The 21,578-nt window shown below is 35.8% G+C and overlaps 1 protein-coding gene and 1 long non-coding RNA gene across 3 annotated transcripts in view; both read left to right on the plus strand.

Annotated features, from left to right (window-relative positions):
* Window positions 1-21,578, plus strand: part of ZFPM2 (zinc finger protein, FOG family member 2) — a 305,809-nt gene that overhangs the window by 113,574 nt on the left and 170,657 nt on the right. The window lies entirely within an intron of this gene.
* On the plus strand, window positions 7,200-15,540 carry LOC116454565. The gene is made up of 3 exons (XR_004244143.1): window positions 7,200-14,555; window positions 14,666-14,717; window positions 15,503-15,540. It is a non-coding gene; the product is annotated as an uncharacterized LOC116454565 (long non-coding RNA).

Below are 21,578 nucleotides of genomic sequence, written 5' to 3' on the forward strand. Positions count from 1 at the left end.
AGGAAGGCAGGAAGGCAGGCAGGCAGGCCTGCAATTTGTAGAAGCTGATAAGAGGAGGGAGGCTGGTTTGCCACTGCAGGAGCACGTTTACCCATGAGCTGTGCAGACCTCTGAGTTCAGCCGTCACATCCAGCAGGGAAACATCTCACTGCATGCCGCACAAAATCCCATCGGATAACACAAGAGGCCTTTTTAGGTGCTGCTGGAGCACCAGTCTGACCAGTAACACACAGTTCACTGAATCCCTAATTCCAGTTGGGAAGTTATCTGCTGTCTCTAGCAGTGAAATCCTGACTGATAAGCGAAGAGGCTCATCTGCTGGTAGCAGAGCCTCCAGTTTATCAGTGTCTAACCAGCTCATAAATCAGACTGGTGTCTGTTTTTATTTTGTTTTATCAAAATTTATTTCTATCATTGTAACAGTTAATACTTTAATAAGAGAACTTAGCTGGGAACATTAGGAAGTTAGTTAGAGACATTTTGCAGGCGCTTTTTCCCTTGTCAGTGACAAGGTAAGGTAATCCTATACACAGGCTGCTATTGTGAGATGAGAAACTGGCCTCCTTCACTGCCAGAGACCAGATGCACCTCTCTCTATCCTAATCTGTAAACGACTTAAAGGAGCCTTATCTCGGGGCTCTTCTGCTTCATTTCATGCTTGATTTACTTTAATTTGTCTGATAGGGCACAAGGATTTGGAGACGGCCCATCTTTCTGCAGAAAATGTTCAGATTTTTTTTCCTTGGCATTGTTGTGTTGGGGGTTTTGACTTTTTTTATGTGGAGGAAATCTTGCTCCAGTGCAGCAAGCTGCTTGAGTGTGTTTAGATTTAAGCTACCCCAGCAGAAAAGAGTTTGTGAAGTGGTATGATTGTGTGATGGGCCACATTTACATTGAAATCACATTATACGATATATCTGGACTCCTGAAGGGAGCAGTGCAGTGGAGCGCTTGTGCCCACAAGATACTTTGAAAGGACTATATATAGTGGCAACAATTGATACGAGATTTTACAGGAGACTTTATAAATATGTAAATGGGTGTTATCTGATTGGGTTCTTTGGCTACACATCTGTACCTCAAAGGAAGTGGAGCTGTGAGAACTACCAGGAAAACAGTAGTTTGCATTCTAAGTAAGGCTGAGAAATAGAAATGTCTCACAGGTTGACAGCAGGTCAGGGTGGAGGTGCTTTGCATACTTTGGAGGTAAGCCTCTTTGATGTGAAAGCGATCTCTTACTTCCACCAGAAAGGTAGAATTACCATGAACAATTTTCATTTGTTTTATAACATGGCTTAGATCAGGAGCCATTGACCTTTAGCATTCCTTGTTATTTCTTTAAATTGCTTATGTGATATGGCACTGGGGGGAATTGCCTTTACGTTTTTTGCATTTTAAAAAATGTACTTTCAGTGACCCATGGGAGAGAAAATAAAGTCTTTGGTACATTGATCCCTTGATTAGTTATTTCCTAAATGAAAATGGAAATACTGTTAAAGCAGTAATAATGCTATGTCTTAATAGTTGAGAAGTCAATAAATGGCTCCCATGTGCTTCATTAAAGTTCTTAATGAAGCCATTTTTGATAGCTGAACTTTACATTATCGCTGCTTTAGTCAGATACTTTTTAGGGAGAAGGAGGCAGTAATTTGATGGAAAATGGTTTTCTTATTCACTCTAGTAACTATATTGCTAAAATTCTGTGTATCATAATACCTGTTTTATGGGGTCATACAAAACTCATCAATCGTAAATATGGTTATTTATAGTCATACTTAGAGAATTATTTTTTTCTGGCAATTCTTGTATTTTATTTTATATATTTATCTTATAGCATAGTCATACATTAGTGAAATGTAGCATTTTTTCAGCAGTGTTTCAATATTGCTATTTGCAGGATGTTCTAAGTATTTTTGTGTAGCCTCACAGCAGTGGCAGCCTCTTCTTTCCTTTACGCCCTTATTGTAGCAAGTCTCGGCCATTTAATTCCTCCCTCCTCCTCCTTGCACTGAATTACCAGTCCTGACAGAGCCCTTCATATTTTGACAGGAAGGATTTAGTCTCTGAGATGAACACACCATTCAGCAATGAGCTGAAAAAGGGTGTGAAAAGCTTGTGGGCTCCTCTTTTGCCTTTCATGAACTCTTCTACAGCCAGTAGAGTGGATTGCATGTATGATCCCTTACACAATAAATATGAGGAAGGAAATCTGGGCTGGATCTTGCATGTCTTCCTAATGGGGTCTTCACCATGGGGAAAGTTGTTTCCCTGGATTATTCGGGCAGTATTATATTTATTGTGTTATTATAGCGAAGTATAGTACTTATTATACAAGTAAGAAATCATAAAAATGTTACAGCTATGTATTTTTTATTATACGAAGCAAACAAAATTATTTTCTCCAATTTTTAAAGTAGTTGGTGTGAAAACCAGGTGAATTTTCAGGCATAAAAACATAATATAGGAAACAAGAATACTAAGTTATTTCCTCTATGACCCTGGCCAGCTCCCTGATGCCTAAAATTTGGCCTTGATTTTCCAGTTCCCTCTTCTGGGTATGTACAACCTGGTTTTCACTGGTAACGGACTTCACCGGTGGATTAGAAATACATTGGAAGTGAAGTTCTAAAGTCAAGCCCAACCCAAGCTTCATAAAACTGGAAGACTTTCGGTTAGGTTTGATATATTGTTTTAATTAGCCATGAAAGAAGGCTCATATTACTTTCATATGCCAATAAGGTCTGATGCTTAATTCACTTTAATGTTTCCAACATTTTGAAATCTTCTGGTAGAAAACATGGTTAATACATACATTATTATTAGAACAGTAAATGCAGGGTGTGATCCAGCATATGTGCATTTCAGTTAACTCTTAGATAGAATGTCCTAATGAAGGCAGTGTATTGAAACACACACATATGTAAAGTTCTATTTTAGCAATTTAATTTTAGTTGGTACATGCTTTTCCCTAACATTTACTTCAGCTGAACATGTTTACAGTACTATAAAGGAGAATTCTTTCCATTTCAGTTTATAGGGACTTATTTTTGATCCAACTAATAATAATTGAGAAATAAATGAATAGAAATAATAAACAGAAATAAGAAAAGGGTAAAAAAGAAGCTCAGAAAAACATGAATCTAGATGATGAAATTAAAAATTAAAAAATCAATTCCACAGAGAGCAGGCTTTTTTTTCTCCTTTTTTCTTTTTACCTCCTTCACAAAGTAGACTATGATGGAAATCGAAAATAATGTAATATAAATCAAAACGGTCATTAAACTGGTTTTGAATTTTTTTATCAATAATTCTGTATGGTACTTCCAATATAATCTCAAGGTCTGAACAGAGTGTGGAAGAGAAGTCTGAAGAAGCTGAATATGCATAGTACATCCTGAGGTAGGTAGTCCACATAGAGCTGTTGTACAAAACCATTCTTCTCCATTTAGGAGAAGGAATTACTGACACCATTTTAGAGAGGAGGAGATGGATGACTCCCAAAGGTAAATGGCCTATTGATGCTCAATATGTTGGAGGTTACACAACAGAAAAGGGGATACTGTTTCTCTAGGGGTTTTTGAGGATATTCTTCATGAACAATTTAAAATGCCGGTTTTACAGTGCTATATAGAATATACTATATATAGAATATACATATATATATTCTATATATATACTATATATATAGAATATATACTATATATATGTATATACTATATATATAGCATATATATATATACATATATATATTCTATATATATACTATATATATAGAATATATATAGTATATTCTATATAGCACTGTAAAACCGGCATTCTATATAGCATTGTAAAATGCTATACATTCTTCCTCTCAGTAATGGTTCAGACTCATATGCGTTCTTAGTTAATGCCAATGGGAAGACCTCTGGTCAGTTGGCTCAGTTCCGTAGATTTTATTAACAGGTAAATATTTGTAGTAAGTATGTTAAAAATATCACCAAGAAAGAACGATAGACCTCGCTAACATGCAAGTTCTTTAAAAGCACAGAAATAGGGAATTCACTTTTTCATCAGATGGATCTAACTTCCCATATAAAATATTTTCCAAGGGTTTTTCTTTGAATCTCTGTCGCTAGTGATATTTATGGTTTCGCTAAAATGTTCAGGTAGAGAAATACCTGCCCTCATAAATCATTTGCAGATAATACTGGTTCAGACGGTCTCTGTCCAAATTGATAATGGATATCTGATTCAAAAGAAATGTCTTGTTTCTCAAAAGTTCTGTGGAGCATGCTGGAAGATGGTAAAGCAAAAAAAGAAAAATAATAATAAAAAACCCAAAAACCCAGACAGCAAAAAAGAAGAAACAAAAAACCCAGACAACCAAAGCAACCTTATTTTTAATTTCAACTTCATTACTATCTGTTACACTAGTAGGCAGATATTGGCAACAGCAAACTACATTAGGATTGTTTGATTTGTGGTTTTATAATTCAGACAACTTTCAGAAAGTTGAACTCATGTCTCGTGTTTATATTGGCAGATTTTTGCCAAGTTGAGAAATAAAAATGTGCTATAAATAACGATAAAAATAATAGTATTGTAAAAAAGCCTCCAAAGTCACCCAATTTTAAACTGTGTGGACTCCTCCCACTGAACTGTTTTCCTGTTAAAAATTGAAAATGCAACTGTTTTCTTTTTTATTTTTTTATGTGCAAATTTTTTTACTGTAACCTATTGAACTATTTAGAGTTTGGGGAGGGGATTTTTTGGGTTTGTTTTAGTCTGATGTGTTTACTCTTGCTGATGTCTCTTTCTCTTGCTTTTGTACTTATACTCTTATCCTGTGACTTGATGGATGTAGGATCAGAGATGGAATAAATTCAAATGGTTAATTATCACAAAACAGATTGAGTGCTGAGGAATTTTTACCTTACCTTATTCGTATCCCTGTTTTGGAAGAGGTTTGGGCAAAGTTTGAACTTTGTGGGTTTTGTTTTATTGCCTTATTTGCCAATAATTTGGTTTGCAATGTGACACCCGTAACTTCCGAAGAAGCAGTTGGGCAGGGCCATGCCAAGGGGATGAGTAGCATCTCAATCCAGGGACTGAGGGAAGAAGAAGGATGCTGGGAAGGAGGAGGGGAAGCATTGCTTGAACTGCACGTTGTGCCTCTGTAGCACAGGTTGACCCCTATGGACAACAGTTACGCCATAAATTCTTAGGACAGCCAAGGACAAGTCCAGAATGGGGTCTGATAGCTTTAAAGTCTTGGTATTTTTGAATTCATTATGGAGTCCATATGTTGAAATTAGAGTTTAACTTCTGTTGTGATTTAGATACAATGCTTACATATTTTGATTATTTTGTCCTCCAGAGCCCCAAATCTCTATAGTTTTACACATCTCTCATGCATAATAAATTGGAAGTATGTGGGTTGATTTGCTGGAAGCAAGTCATGCACTAAAATAGTGCAGGTTCCTTTGTGTTCTTATAACAACAAAATTGGTATGAGCAGAAATGAAAAAGTAGGTGAAGCTGGCCTTGAAAGAGGTGCTCTAAATCCAAACAAGCTGTATGAAATAGCATTGTCACAAATGAAAATTGAAAAATACAACAAAAGCAACTTTAGGCTTCAGCAGTATTTCTGTTACAGATAAATGCTGTGCAGTCAAAAACTTCTAAGTGCTACAGCTCTTCTCATGAAGATACTTTGGGACATTTTCAAAAATATTCATGTCTCATAGGTATCTCTGTCCCAAAACATCCACAGAGAGGTTTTTAAAACTTTACATTGGTTGGTATTTAAGGATTGGCTCACAGATATCGGCCCTTTCTTTCACAGAAAGGACTATGGCAAAGCAAAATTTAAGATGATGTAAATCAGCATAACACCTTCCATCTGCCTTGGCTTTGATCTAGATATAACTCTGATTTGTACCAGTTGATGATTTAATTCTGTACTCACAAAAATATTGCTTAAGAATGAACATTTTGAGCTACAAATCTGTGGTGTAGGGACAAACAGAACGTGACACCATTCAAAGAGAACAATCCTATCCTTCAGTCTTGAATATTAAAAGACAATAACAAGGTAAATAGCCTTGTGTGTTTCCTAGCAGCATTTTATTCCATTTTATGTCTGACTGGACTTCACCTCATTGGACTTTTGATTTTTATGGGTGAAAAGGAGAGGCCAATTGTGTTCTTGGTGAAACTGCAGCATCTTGAGGGAGTTAAAAAGCTACGTTTTTTCCCCCATAGTTGTGGTATTTTATAATTTAAGCATAATCCCCTAATATAATTGACATTTATCAGATTATCTGCCCAGCACAGGAAAAGTTACTTTTTTTCAGGGATTAAATTTGTAATTGTTTCAATGATGGCTGGGAGCTCTTACCTTTTATTTAGGTGAATGAATAACAATTGGAATTTGTTTTATGAAGTAATATCTCCTTCCCTGCATAAAAGATGAAAAAATAATTTCTTTGATGACAGTAGCTCTTTCCATTTAAGATATCTTCCAGGTTTTTAGGTGTCATTTTTCACCTCAATGTTTGTTTGTTTTTCATAACAGAAATAGTTTTACCAAGTAATATTAGAAACTTTCTGAAATTATAGGGTACTATCTTCTTCAACTATCTTTGCAATTATGATACGGAAATATTGCATCAGCAACTTTCTAAACATAGTATGCAGTGGTGACATGAGTTAATTGAACAGTTAGGAGATAATGCAGTATCATTGACACGATTTACTATGTAATTACCATTGTTTCCAGTGGAGTTATCATGTCGCTACCACCTAATATCATATGTTATTTTGTGATAACTGTGAAATTTACTTATCATCCTGTTTTGAGAGACTCTGTTAGTCTTAGACCAACCCCTCTCCACCGAAGTTAAATATAAGAGCTGTGTAATAGAGTGACCTGCCCACCAGCTTTGGAGTGTGACAATTAAATCATAGGTCTTACAGTAAAGCTTTGAAAGAATATATTGCTAAATTCATTCAGAGTTCTGAATGGCTTAACTTCTAAATATTCTTTCTTGCTGCAAGCATCTGTCAGTTTGAATGAGTCTGCCAGTGTTTCTGCAACATAAGAAGAAATGCTATGTAATTCAGCAAAACATTTCAAATATCTGACTTTTAACATTAATATTTTTAAACTTTTCTGTGCAGTGGGGAATGAAAATGTTTGTATTTTAATGGCTTACTATGTCCACCTTACTACTTTTTTTCTTAAATTTCATAATTTATTTATGATCTGAGATTTTGCATTCATTACCAGGCAGTGGTCTGGTTGAAATTTCATCTCAATGATTTTTGGAAGTTTCCAAAACAATGGGAAAACAAGGAAAAACTTGAAGAACCGTGGCTGTCCTTGTTAATTTAAGTAGAAAGTAGTAAGAAATAAAAAAATAGAAGGAAGCAGTCTGTTTTAATTTAATTTGGTTTTTTGTACAGGTTTTTTTTGTGGCAATCTGTCTCCAGATGAAAACTTTGATAAATAGTTCAAAATCTGTAGTTTTTTTGTTTTCACTTTTTACATTGCAACTGAAACTTAAGGTAACAATTCATTCAGGTTCTGTTATCTGCTCCAGTATTTTGATAAGTATTTACATAAACTTATATTCTGTGTTTGTGCATCTAAAAACTACCTTGAAGCAGTCAGTTTTATTATAATTAGGCTTGTCAGAAGGTTTCCATTATTTTTTGTTAGAACTAAATGTGGTGCATTTCAATGTAAATTACTAACTTTTCATTTTATTTTCTTTTTAGAGTTCTTGTTCACATAATGTGTCTTCTTCCTCATTGACTCAGCAAATGCACTAATGTTAACAGTCAAAACAAACCATTTGAGCTGTGAAACACATTGTATGTAGGAGTAGCAGAGTAACCTGAGGGCTCCGGTAAATGCATCTGTCATTTCTGGAAACAAGCTTTTTACTTGTTTTCATGAAATAAGTTAAATTGACTGCTTATGTCTGAATCTAACTTTTGTACTACAGGACAAATAAAATATGTGAGTACTAACGAGGGGGTTCTTGAGAATATTGTAGCCTGATATCTTCTCCCATATCTTTTGATGTAGTTAACTTAGTCTCATGTACCTTTAATTCTACTAAAACAGACATTTAGTTCTACTAAACAGACATTGGTTATACTAATTACCACCAGACTTTTACTACAAATATTTTCTCCCTTATTCAACATAAAATAAAAGGGTAATTTTTTTTATTTTCAATATATTGATATGGAAGTGTTGTGGTATTTTGTCTGTAAATACTGCTGGAAGTTCCCTCTACTAAGTGCTCTCTAGTGCACTGCCCTGGTGCTCATACACGATTGCCTGCTTGAGCATAGGTTTGCCGAATGAGCAGTAAATCAGCTGAGCTGTTGTTTTAGAGGTTAATATTTAAAAAAAAAAAAAAAAACAAACCACAACAAAAAAGCAGAACCAAACAAAACCCCACAAAACAGAACAAACAAAAAAACCAACCAAAACCAAACCAAAACCAGGGAGCAAGAATACACAGGCAAGAGTACTATAAACATCAGGAGAGAGTCAGTGGCGCTTTGTAGCTAGTAAGGGAAAAATGTTTTAGCAGTTCTGCACCACCATGCTAACCTTTACTTTCTGTGTATATTAGGTAAGAAAAAGCTTTGAGGAAACTGTAGTGCTTTTCTTCCAAAGTGCAGGATTTTCTCTCCACATCAGTTTTAGATGGTATCTGTGATCAAAGGGACATACACTGTTCATATGCTTCCTCTGTACTTCAGAACGAGGGGTGACCTGGAGGGTGTATAAGTGCCCTTGTGTGGTTGCCTGGAAACTTTGGCCCACACAAGTGTCAACTTTCTTTCATGGTTATAAAGGAAGACTGCGCCTCACAGAGAGCTTTAGTCTTGGAGAAAAAAGGTCCTTGTGTGTTTTAAAACAAGTGTCTCACCAGGAGATAATGGTAGAGCAGTGGGTTATAAATGATGTATTTTGTTCACTTCGCCTTGATAATGGCACAAGGGAAAAAAAGTTCATCGCTCTCTTATCAAAATACTGTGACATTTCTCCTTCAACTGTAAAATTTCCTATCACATTCCTCTGCTGCAACAGCAACTAAATTTACTCAATTGTAGAGACTACATAACCTCTCATCAAAAGGTGTCTTTTATTTCTTCTTTTCTCCATGCTTATACTTCAGGAGAAGCACTAAGGTTGCTGAAATCACTTTTAACAGTGAAGCAAATTTGCTTTTAAGGAGCTTATACATTAGCTACTGACTACCATACAATACCGTGCAGGCTCTTTTTCTATCTTGGCCAAAGACAGCATGACATTTTCTGTTGTCATGTCTTTTTATGCTGATCACATTTGTTCTTGAAGATGTGTTTTAAATGCAGCAACTTAAAAATGAAGGTGACTAATTGCTGAAGACCAAAAGCACTGCAAAACAGTTGCACTTCTCCTGAGTGGTAACTTACTTCCAGTTAGTACAGATTGCTGTTTGAGACAAGAGATGGCATTTTTTGTTCCACCAAACAAATATCTTTATTTGGCACTTCCAGTTTACAGAGGTTCCGGTCTGTGTGTTGTACTCCACTGAAGTTTTGGTTTGCCCTGTGCCCAAGGCACATCTCTGTGCTTTGTCAGGGTGTTGTTCCATTCCCTCTGCTGGGAATGACCGTGCAAACGCAGCTGTGCTGTTTGGGGGCTGCTTCCTAAATGCCTGTTCAAAGCCAGCTGAAGTAAATGGGAAGTGACATCAGTGGGTTTTGGGTAAGTTACGCCTTTGTCTAATACAGAGGAGCAGTATGGTAGTAGACTGTATTTCATTGGCAGAAATTGGTGTACAATCACTTCCAAAACTATGGAAAACTGTTACCACAGGGGACTGTTCTGTTTCCATGACTGTAATGGCAGACATCATAAAGTGTGTAAATCCAAAGTGGAATTCCCTTTACATTTTGACAGGTGTTAGTATAACAATACTAAAAAATCAGTAGTGAAATGTGAAGCTTTGTGAACCAGATTCCTATAGTGGAAGTTTAACCATGCAGCTTTCACTCAATATTTTGCCCACATCCATTTTTAACATGGATCTATCAAAGAATATTACAGAACTGCAGCATGGTTTATAAGTATAAGTAACTGAAATGTTAACAAATGTAAATACTATTGCTAAAATGCAGAGGTAAATCACAAAATGGAAACACATCTAAGAGAAAATAAAGTTTAGTATGCATGTGGAGGGTAGCCTTGAGTCAAGACTGCATGCACAAAGGTATTTTGGTTTTTTGAACAGAGCAAATGTTGAAGAACAGCTCTAATGCTAATATAATGATTGACTCCTTACAATGGATCCTGCTCAGTTACAATGTCGTCAGAATTAATCTCCAGAGATGTCTAGAGGATATGTGACATTCCTTGCAGGACTCAGGGCTGCCTCCTTCAACAACAGGCTTCTAATAATGAGTAAAAAGCCCACACATTAGTATTGTGCAACTACCCCAAAACCAAATGATGATGGGGATAAAATCCTATGTATGTGTAGCTGTGTTCTGTGCCTGGCATGCAAATGTTCTGTTTCAACCAATTATGACTTCTCTTATATTTCAGAGAAGAGTTTACTACTGAGTGGATCATCATTTGGAAGAAATTAAAATTGGAGCAATACAGGGATATGAATATTTTATGATATAGATGATGACTGGGTGTGAAATTGGGGATAAGTGAAAGTTCAGTTGATATTACATACTTCTCTTTCATACTCACATAGTAATCTATTGGAAGATACATTGTCTTTAGTCATAGTCTTTTGAAACACAGGCTCATGGATGGACTGTTTTTGAGATGCATGACATTATTTCCATATTTTTCAAGAGGTGACACAACCATCTGTTGCTATTTCGAAACTGTGAAGGATATTTTTATGAAAACTGCACCTTTATTAACATTGTGATTCAAGAAAAGCTCTTGGTTCAAAATTTGATGTTGAAACAGTGAGATTACATAGTAATTGAGCTTTTATTTGCATTGGAATGGTCAGTGAAAACATTCAGCGTACCCAAGAAATCCCCCATCCCTTTGCACAAATAATCTTTGTGTCGAAGGACAAGGGCCAGTGGGGCAGTGTGTTCTCATATTAATCAATAAATGTATGGTTTATATATTAACCTATAAATGTGTGCTGAGATCAGCTAGGAATTTTGTACACATGGCATTATGCTAAGTTAAAGAAAGGTAACTGATGAAGACAAGAGGCTGGCCCTAACTGCTCTGATTTACTGACAGTGCTGCAGTATGACACAAAAATCTACGTCATTTTTGCCTTGAAAATAATTTTTAAAGTCTTTAAATCAATTTAAACTTGCTGCAAATTGGGCAAAGTAATTTAGATACTACAGTTTCAAAATTTGATTGCCATCTCCAGTCTAGGTAGTGTGAGGTGCTGGGGAATGAGGCAAGAATCCAAAATAATCACATTCTGGAAGAGTAAAAATGCGAGTCTGAAATGCAAAAGCATTCATTGTGCTTTCTGAAGGCATGTTGTAAGCAGCAAAATGGGAAAACTTTAGCATTAAAATTCAGAGACTGAGGTAGGTGTAGCAGGCCCGTACTCTCAGTGTGGTATATTTCCTGATTAAAAAGCAGTTTCTTGAGTATCTTTGATTCCTGTAACCAGAATTGAAACGGGGACTAAATCTAAGTAACTGTCACACTTGTGACAGCTCAGTGGCATTAAACATGGTTTGAGGCTTTGGCAGACAACCCCAAATTTGTAATACAATAGACAGGATATCAGAATAACAGTGGCTTAGCATACCTGTGCATAGCTAAATGAGAAGAGAAAAGCAGATATCACCATGAGGTGAGAGGTACTTTTGCACATTTGCATGAACAGATAGGCTTACACAGAGTAGATGTAGTTGATCAGTATTTTGCTTGATTGTGTTTGATGATGTTACTTGTTCCATTTGGTTGAAATACAAAAAAAAAAGAGTAATCAGTGGGGCAGTCTGACCTGGATCTAGTCAGTCTACCACATATTCTTACCAGGATAGCTGGGAACAATATCCATTTGGAAATGTGAGCTGTAGGAATCCTTGTACTAATTTTTTGAAGACTGTTTGGGGGTCCATCACAAAATGGCAACTTAAAGGTAGAATTTACTTTACTGTTTGTCCCAAGAATATGAAAAATATGAGCTCTTTATAAAAAAAACACTTCTTGCTTTTCATATGAAGGTTTTTAATAGCTTCTTTGTTGTTTTACAAAAATTATTTGGTTTAGCGCTTAAATTATTTGTTTTCAGTAGTCTATAAAAAGTGTACAATGGCTACACACTATATAAAGGACATTTTTATGATGAAGAGATGAAAGGAAGGAAGATGACAAATCTTACAAGGGAAAATAATTTTTTTCTGAGAGCACTATAAAATTAATGAGTGAATATTAACAAATATAGAAAGTTACTTATTTAGAATGTTGCCTAGAATCTTTAAATCTATAGTCAAATATTGTTAAATGGGTGCACAAAGTTTTATTCTTTATAAATCCAGTTTAAATGCTTAGACATGAATGATTCCAGGCAGTCAAAATGTGGTCTGGTGCTGTATATACATAACATTGTCTAAATTACAATTTATTAAGAGTGTTACTGACAAGCAAGGTGGGTATTTCCAGAACTGAAGGACATCTGGAAGGCTGGGGTGAAGTGCATATAAATGAAAAAGTTGGAAGGAATTGCAAACGTCTTTGAGACAAAAGTCATGCAAAAATAAAGAGAAAGGATAACTGTAAAAGGGAAGGTGAACTTAAGAAAAACATAAAATAATCTACCTAGAGAACTTTGAAAGCATATGTTGAGAAGTTAAACATGGATTTTTTATTTGATTTTGAGATGAGCCAGTCATGATGTTTGTTGCTACTTGAGCTGAATACAGTTTTATTAGAATGTTTGGATCTATTTGCTGTCAAGTGGTCATGATTGCCAAATTCCATTTTACCTACATATTACAGCATGAAATTATAATACATTGGATGAAAGGAACAAAAATAAGATCAGAAAAAGAATTTCTATTGGATTTCCATGCAGTATGCAGTATGTTGATGTCCTGAATGCGGGGTCCATGGTACTGTTTTGGTGATTACAATAATGCTTAATTTTCGGGTTTTCTGTTACTGCGGAAAGAGAAAAGTCTGAGGAAGTGAGACTTAAGATGAATGAGAGGGAAGAAGAAAACCAAAAGATCCTTGTGAAAAAGGATTGATGCTCTGTGTAGGTGGAATGAACTTTTTGGTTTATTGTGTAAAGGAAAGTTTTGTCCTTGTAACACTAAGGAGGTTTGATAACCAGAGGTGTGTTACGTTGATAGAACACAAAATATTAGACAAGGTAAAAAGATAAGGAATCACTGAAGGGAGTGGAGACACATGCAGTTTTTACTCCTGTATTGCCTGTGTGCACACACTCTTGTCCACCCACCCACGTGCTCCCAGGGAAGAAGAGGCAAAAGGTTACTGGGACCCCCAATGACTTGCTCCTTTTTTTTTTTCCTCCTACACTTTTATTCATATATAATTCAAAATATGAAGCAGGGGCAGGGGTAAATAGCCCACATAACCCTTCTCCTTTCCCCACTTCTGGCCCATCTTCTCCCAATTGTCTTTCAAGGAGATAAGCTAATTTACAACATAATTATTTTCTCTAATTAATATGTGCAGCACAGGAGAATGAAAATCACTTAGTATGGAAAAACTATGGTTTAGGGTTCGGATATGTGAACGTGCTATTGTGGGTTAACAAGTTCCATACATTTAACTTCTGTCCATTAGTGTGCTTTAGATTGTGAATTCAGAGGGATTTGACTCAATCCTTTGACCAGTGTTCATTTAGTCAGCCTTTGTATTCCCTTCTACAAGTTATAAGCCTCAAGCCCAGCGCACATCTGCATTTAGTGCCTTTAGCAAAGAGATTTAAAGCCTCAAAAATATCATTATGTACAAGAGGCATGCAGGGTGGGTGAGATAAAATAATTGGTAGCAACATTTCTCCATTCGTAAGCAAAGGCCAACACAGCAGTTTAAACCCCAGAGCCCTTGGGCAGAACCCTAGAAAATGTTCTGTTATTAGCAATGCCTTTTGGTAGGTGACTAAATGAACTTCTGGATGGTCTTGGTGTAAATGCTGTGAGAGTAAACATATGTGGAAGGAGAGAAAGCAATCATAAAAACCATGATGACTGGAATTTGTTGTCATTTCTTCTTTTAAAATATTTCCACACATTGAATGCTACTTTCTTGCACGGTAGAGTGGATCACAGGAAATACATTATTGATTATGTTATTGTAAATCGTTTGCAGGTGAGAGATATTTTATATTATTACTTGTACAGAGTCCAACAGTCATGAGATAAAAGGCCAAATGGGAATTTCACTTGAAGGAACACATCAGATACTCCTCTGTTGGGGGATGCCAGTAGTGCAGCAGAAATGCTAAAAGGAGAGATATTAGGTAGAAAATTCACAGCAGCTGCAGCCTGCATTTCTGGAACTGGACAACATGAATCAGGTAATCATTTGTCTATATGTCTATGCACAGTGTTGGCATTGTGGGGTTGAATGCAGATGATGTGGCCTTCTAATGGACGGGAATTCATCTTTTTCCCTTCTCTTTCACAGACCTGGTGCAAGAGAAGAGCCACGCCTTCAGAAGCAGGCTGGAGGCTTTCAGGTATGTGATGAATCACCAGGCAATGGCTGTGACAGGGGCGCTTCAAATGTTTGTGCTGTTTCTAGAATTCCCATCACCTTTAACGTTGGACTTTAGTATAAATGGAGATTTAAAGAAAATTACGTATTCTACTCCTGCAAACATTTTATGATTCTCTTCTGTAAAAACAAAACAAAACAAAACAAAAGAGTGGAACAAGGGGACAAGGGCAACTATGGGGAGTTACCCTCATCTTATACATGTTTTCGTATCATTAAAAGGAGTATGATACAGCAGCTGGAAGATTATGACTTCTCTTAGCTTCAAGCAGATAGTGCCAGGAAAGTGAACAGGGACATGATAAACTGAGTCTAATTTATCATACTGTTTTTCTGCCTATGAAGCCTGAAACAGTGACATGTTTTGGTTGAAATACTGATCAAATTCACTGTTTTCTAGAGGGTGGCTTTCAGATTTTGTGGAATGGAGTAAGAATGAAAGAGCTGTTAAGCTGTCAGTAGCTGTTAAGCTGTTGGCATCCTGAACTCCTGGAGAAAATGAAAACAAACCAACCACTTTTTCTGCACAAAAAACACAAGCACTTTCCTCCAGAAAATTTTATTTAAAATGCAACAATAGTATCCTAATTTGGACAAACATTTTGTAGTTATAAAGTAATTTCAGTGATATGAAAATCAAAATGTAGTTTTGAGAATTTTATTTTTGTAAGGTTGAAATGTTCTCGTGTAGTGAATTTTTATGTGTGTTCGAAATTGCCATTGATTTCCTCTATGTTTTTTTTTCAGAGTCCACAATTTATCACCCTAACATATTCCGGAGAAAATCACTGCAGAGTTGCACATTTGTCATGGCTTTCTTTTTTTTAAAAGAAAAACAGTAGCTGTAAAAACTTGCTTTTGCATATTCAAGAATGCCTTTGAAAATGTTTGTGCAAAAAAGGAAGTAACTGCAGAGAGTAATTTCAGACACTTCACTTTTCAGTGGAAATGCATAAAACTGCTGAGAGGGGGGTGAACTGGTGATGGGGTGAATATTCTTTAGAAAGAGTACAAAATTACACCAAAACATCATGTTGAACATGCAGGACCTAGATGAAACCTGCTGAGGTCAATTAAAATCTTGATATTAATTTTCATAGGTTTCAGATTAACTTCATCTTTATTTTGTGGAATTATATTATGATGGATTTCTTTTATCCTTGGGCTTACATGCTTCTGTCTTCGCACTTATTGTTTTCTAATAACACTGGTTTTAATTTGGTGTTCAAGTTCTATTCCTCCCTGTGACAAATACATTTATAATACAAATAAAAGCCAGGAAATGGTTACCTGAAGATGGTGTTCTAAGGAAGAAATGGTTGCCTGAAGAAATGTTCTAAAATGCCAGGCTTTGTCTGATGGAAATATTTTGTAGTTTGAGTCTAAACTATTTAAATAAACATCCTTTATTAAATAAAAAGTCGTTGGTGTGATAGTCTGTAATCATTTTCTCGAATTACCCATCCTTGTTGATCTTTTCTCTGTTGTTCTGTCCACTGTTGCTGATAATCTTGAAAAATTCTGGATCTGCACTTCTGAGTGCCAGACTCTTTTAGGCTTTGTCTCTAAGAAAATAATTAGTCTTCTCTATGGCACATCATTACACTGCATTAGTTTATCCTTGTCATGCATTGGTATAGTTTTAATATTACATAAAATGTGACTAGATTCCAGCATTGGTGCAGCTGTATCCGTAAAGCTATGTGGTCCCAAAAACTTGTGAAACTCTTTTTTTTTATTTCCCCATGAATCCTCAGTGTAATGAAATGTATCAGTCTCAGGATAAATTATGGGTATGGACTTTTTCATAATATATCTGGCAAGATAGCTCTGAATCAAATGAATAAATCAAGACTGTTTTTAGCCCTCCAATTCCATGTGCTTAGATGTCTGTGGCTGATGACGAGCACTGTGCCAGGAATCAGGATTCTCACTGTGCCATCTCCCAGTCGATGCAGTCTGTATCCCTTGAACATTAAAATGAAAATCACAATGAACTAATCATTCTCTTTCAAGCTCTGCCTATAAAGGTTGGTATTAAAGTGGCAGGAAAATGTGTGCCAAAAGTACACCATAGTACAGTACTGTTAAACTTGGAGTGAAGAGAGATGTGTGAACAAAGCTCTAGGCAAAAGGGGAACCTTTATGTTAGCCTCTCCAGTTAGAATTCTTCCCATAAAGTCAGGAATGTGGACTGGCCAGCTGCCCTGGGGGCTAATTTAGACAGTTTGGAAGACCTAATTCAAAATGTTTGAAGTAATGTCACTGAGAATTGTCTGCTACTAGCATTGAAATATTGTTCTATACAATAATCGTCTGTTTAATCAGATTACAAAAGAAAACATTGACTGCCTGTGTACCTGTGTCCGGAGGAGTTTTTGTAACCCATTCTTCTGTGCATCTTTTCCGTCATTGAGATTGTCATGTTATTTTGTAACCATGGAGAAGCAGGGAGGGATGCCTGTTGGTCGAATTTAGATTTCTCCGGCTGAGTGCAAACCAATTTTTGAGAAAAATGAGAAAACATTTCTTAATGTAAATTGTACTGTCACTCCCTTATATCATCAGTGCAAAATGGATTTCTTTCCAGATCATCTAAACTGTATAATTAGCATATTGTTAAAGCATAGGCTTGGATGTGCAATATTGTATATGTTTTCAATGACTAAAGATAAATGCAATTGCATCAAAGAAAATAATAGTTGGTCAAATCATAAAAGTTTTTTTTTTTTTTTAATTGAGGCATCTTCTAACAACTTTACCATCATTTTCTCTTAAAATTATTCTTTGCAATTTTTTTTTTAAATCTACCTGTGTTTTGAGTACGAATGATTGGAGGGAAATGTAAATGACCATTGCTTCTAAAATGGTATAGCCCTCTAAATGGGTTGAGCAGTTTTTGGAAGAGGATAGGATTTCAAGTCTATCATCAGTTCCAGAAATATTGTGTGTGATTTTGGTGCTGTGCTCCCCATTGACGTAATAAAAAATCTCTTTACCATCATTGTCATATTTCTCACATTTTCCTACTGTTTTGGTTTACAAAGGCAGGGATTAGTTTGATGTAAATTGTCTGGCAATCACAGTTTACTTTTCAGTGGTATTTTCTGATGATTTATATGCTTTAGACTTCAGAATTATCCATATGCTATATTGCCCAGTAACATTTAAAAAATACAATATGCTTGCTGAGTTTAATTCATTTATCTTGCCTGGGTATTTGGAGCATGTATAAAATGTAACTTCTCCATCATGTCATAAAAAGTTATTGCACTCCTAGGATCATGAATTCAAGAAACATGACATAATAGACTGGCAAATATGGCCTTGTGTCTTCTGATGATGATCCAAATCCACCCACTTATCTTGATCTGCCTATATTGTTAACAACATGGGTTGTCATACAACAAATTTTTCATTTTAACTGTTCTTTATGTACAGTGCAGTGTAGAATTTACTTTTTATTGCCTTTCGGAGGGAAGTATCATACCTCTCAGTGAAATAATGGTTTTGTCAGACACTGGTATCTTTATTGTGTAGTGCTTTTAAATTCTACACTATTTATACCAAGCTCTCGTGGTGTAGGACAGGTGAGATGTGATGCTTCTGTTTCTCCATGAGAATACTTAAAGATTTCTGGAAACTGAGGTGTACTGTTGAAATGGTAGTTGTGAGGTCTGTGTTGTAGCTTTCAAACAGAATTATTTTCTTCTAAGTACTCTATGAATGTGCAAAATGAAAACAGCCAGTGGAAAGGACTGACAAACCCAAAGCTTCTGCTCGCAGTCTTCACATTGATTTGCCTTCTTCCTACCATAATTATACTCATTAAAAAGTGTAGGCATTGATTTGCTGTTGGAGGTTTTATTTCATTTGTGCATAACAAGGAGGAACAGCAATTGTATTGCATACAGTGCCAGTGTTTAGTTGTCAGGAGTTGTGTAAATGGGTGATTGTGGAAAAAGTCAAAGACTGATGCATGATTATAAAACTCCTTGGATCCAAGAATGTAAAAACAGATGACACATTTGTCCTGGAATGGCACTGAAGAGTCAGCTGCCACTCAAATTGAGATTATTTTAATTGGTGTAAGTATTTCTAGGAAGCTGACAATAAATTAGAAAATGTGTTCTCTGTGTGCTGGTGGCAGGTAAGAAGGGAGTGAATGGTTTGCTTTCTTGTGTTACCTATATTTCGGAACAACTGAACTCAGCATTTCAAAGGGTTTGCTATTTTTTGAGTGTCTCTAGGAGATAAAAAGCAATATATAAATAAGTATTTTCTCACCTGCCTATTTTTTTTTTTGATTTTAATAATTTCAGGAGTAAAACCATGTAATGTTTGAATTTAGATAAATTCCAAAATCAAATTAAAGCAAAGACCTCAAATACTGTATTTGAAACCAGTCCTTTGTGTCTTTCTCTCTGGTTGTCTTTTCCTGTTATTCAGAGAGTACAGGGTCTGAGCTTTGTTTAACTATTCCAAAAGGTGATATGGAGTACATATCAGAAACATAATCAACCCCCCCTTGCAAGGCTACTTGTGAGAGACAAAAAAGATGCAGAATATTTGAAAAGGGCATTCCTTTCAGAATGCCAAGATATGTTATTTTTTTTGCTGCATGCATTACAGTATCATGTAGAAGCTGTTGGTTTCTACTGACACAGATCCTTTTGTCCTAGATACTATACTTTATAGATAAATAAAAAATGTGTGTGTATATACAGATCTATCTATCTTATCTGTCATGTATATCTGTGTATCTGTTTTACATTTTTTATATGTATGCCTATACATGCAAACACAGTTACAGTCCCCACTCTGGATTGCATGCTTTTTAAAAAGACAGGTCATTAAAAGGTGAGAGAAAGGAATTATTATTACTTTCAGAGTTACAGAGATTATGAGTGACATTGGATGTCCCATAGGAGGTAGGCTTAGATCCAATTTACCAAGTCCACATCTTTCAAAGATTATAACTAAAATGTTTGCCGCAAGAGTGGCCTTCTCTAAAAGTCTGTGCATCTTCTTTATTTGATAGTTTCTTGGAACTGTTATTATGATATGCATGAGAAAGTACTCGCAAAGGCTTGAACTACTTGTTTATAGGAGTTTCTTAGGTACTGGCTTTTGAATATCTCTCTCTCATTTAAGAAAGTAATTTCCAGTATTTTTTATTGGTTGTCAGGAGGAGAAGACAGCACAAGCATATAGAAAGTACCAAAGTACCAAAACATATCATGGCTATATTTGGCACAGTGGAAGACTTTGTAAGCTGTGTGGGTTTATTTATACATATATTCTCACATATGGGTAAGTTAAGGTGCTAATGTTACAACCCAGCCATAAATATATTTTTTTGTATGAAATTATCTTATTGATTTAGAATTCTAACACACTTATAAATGCTTACAAAAAGTATGAAAAAGTGTAAAACTTGTATAGAGTATAGTATGAATTTTTTCCTCCAAGTATAATATTATTTCCTCCAATGCTTCATGTTTATTCACTTTAAGTCAGTATGAAGTTTATGAACATGGAGTTTTATTTCATTATGACTTTAATGCGTCTGCTGTAACTTGGAAGTTTCTAAGCTCAGCTTAGGCTTGACTGGCAGATGATCTGTGATCAATAGGGGGAAGACAGAAAGTTATGAATCAGTTGTGTGGAGGACAGCATTTGTCCCTTACTGCTCATGTCTTTTCTGACATTTGCTTCTGGACATCGTTGGAGGCAGTCACTGGGAACTTGGGTAGGACACAGTACTGAGGAGGAACACTGAGGCCACAGAGGGCAATAGGGGGAGGGCAAGTGGCAGCTGAACTGCCCAAGGAAGCAGTGTCCAGGGGACAGGAGATGGGTAGAAAGCTGGCTTTTATGGAGAGGTACTGGAATATGCAAAAGAGCGGTCCCAGCTCCTGCATGGAAGTTCAAGGTTTTTTTGATGCTGAAAGGCTTGATTTTTAAACCACTAACTGCAACATTGGTTATGTAAAAGTAGGATTTGTTTGTCTAGATAGTCTATTCCTTTTAAGCTAATGCATTATGTATCCTGTTAATGTACTTTGGTAATTGAGATGAAAACATACGGGGGAAAAACTGGTAGAATGAAACTGTCTTTCTCCAAGACTCCTTTTACAGCAAATTGTCTGTGCCTATCAAAAAGGAACTGTTAAGTTGAAAAGTATCTATGTACATCAAAGTAATAGTCACAGTTAAAATAGAAATTTTTTCTTTGCAATTATGCGTGTGATTTTTTTTTAATGGGGAGGTAGAAAGGAGCCTATATTTTTAGGGGAATTTTTATGCTATTACATATGATTTTGTAAAGTGCTGATTTTATTATCAGGGGAATAAAGATTTCAAACTGCATCTTTTTCAATATGATAATTTCATACGTACTTAGCCATTTTAACTCTATGTATTTAACAGTAGGCTATGCTTCTTACATTCTTACAGTAAGTCACCACTGCAGGATAAGAAGAAGCTGTTAAAAATTGACATTAGTATTTTTAAAACATGGTAGTATAGGGGCAGTTTTAATGCTTCAATGACAAAATAATTCTGTAGCCCAGATATATTTTGAATTATAATTCTTTTGATCACTGTTGACACTGCCTGTTTCATGACTATGCTTTGCCAGAAATACTTTCCTACTTCTTCAAAATAATGAGTTTATTTTAAGTATTGTGTTTTCAGAAGCAGCGATTGCAATTTTCAGGGAAATTTAGGGTTCCTGTCACTAGCACTGACTTCCCCTGAGACCCTGAGTTTCTTACTTAGGCTGAAATTTCCAGTAAGGCCATGGAATATGTGGACTTGT

This window comes from Corvus moneduloides, chromosome 1 (genome assembly GCF_009650955.1).
Source record: "Corvus moneduloides isolate bCorMon1 chromosome 1, bCorMon1.pri, whole genome shotgun sequence".
Taxonomy (NCBI): domain Eukaryota; kingdom Metazoa; phylum Chordata; class Aves; order Passeriformes; family Corvidae; genus Corvus; species Corvus moneduloides.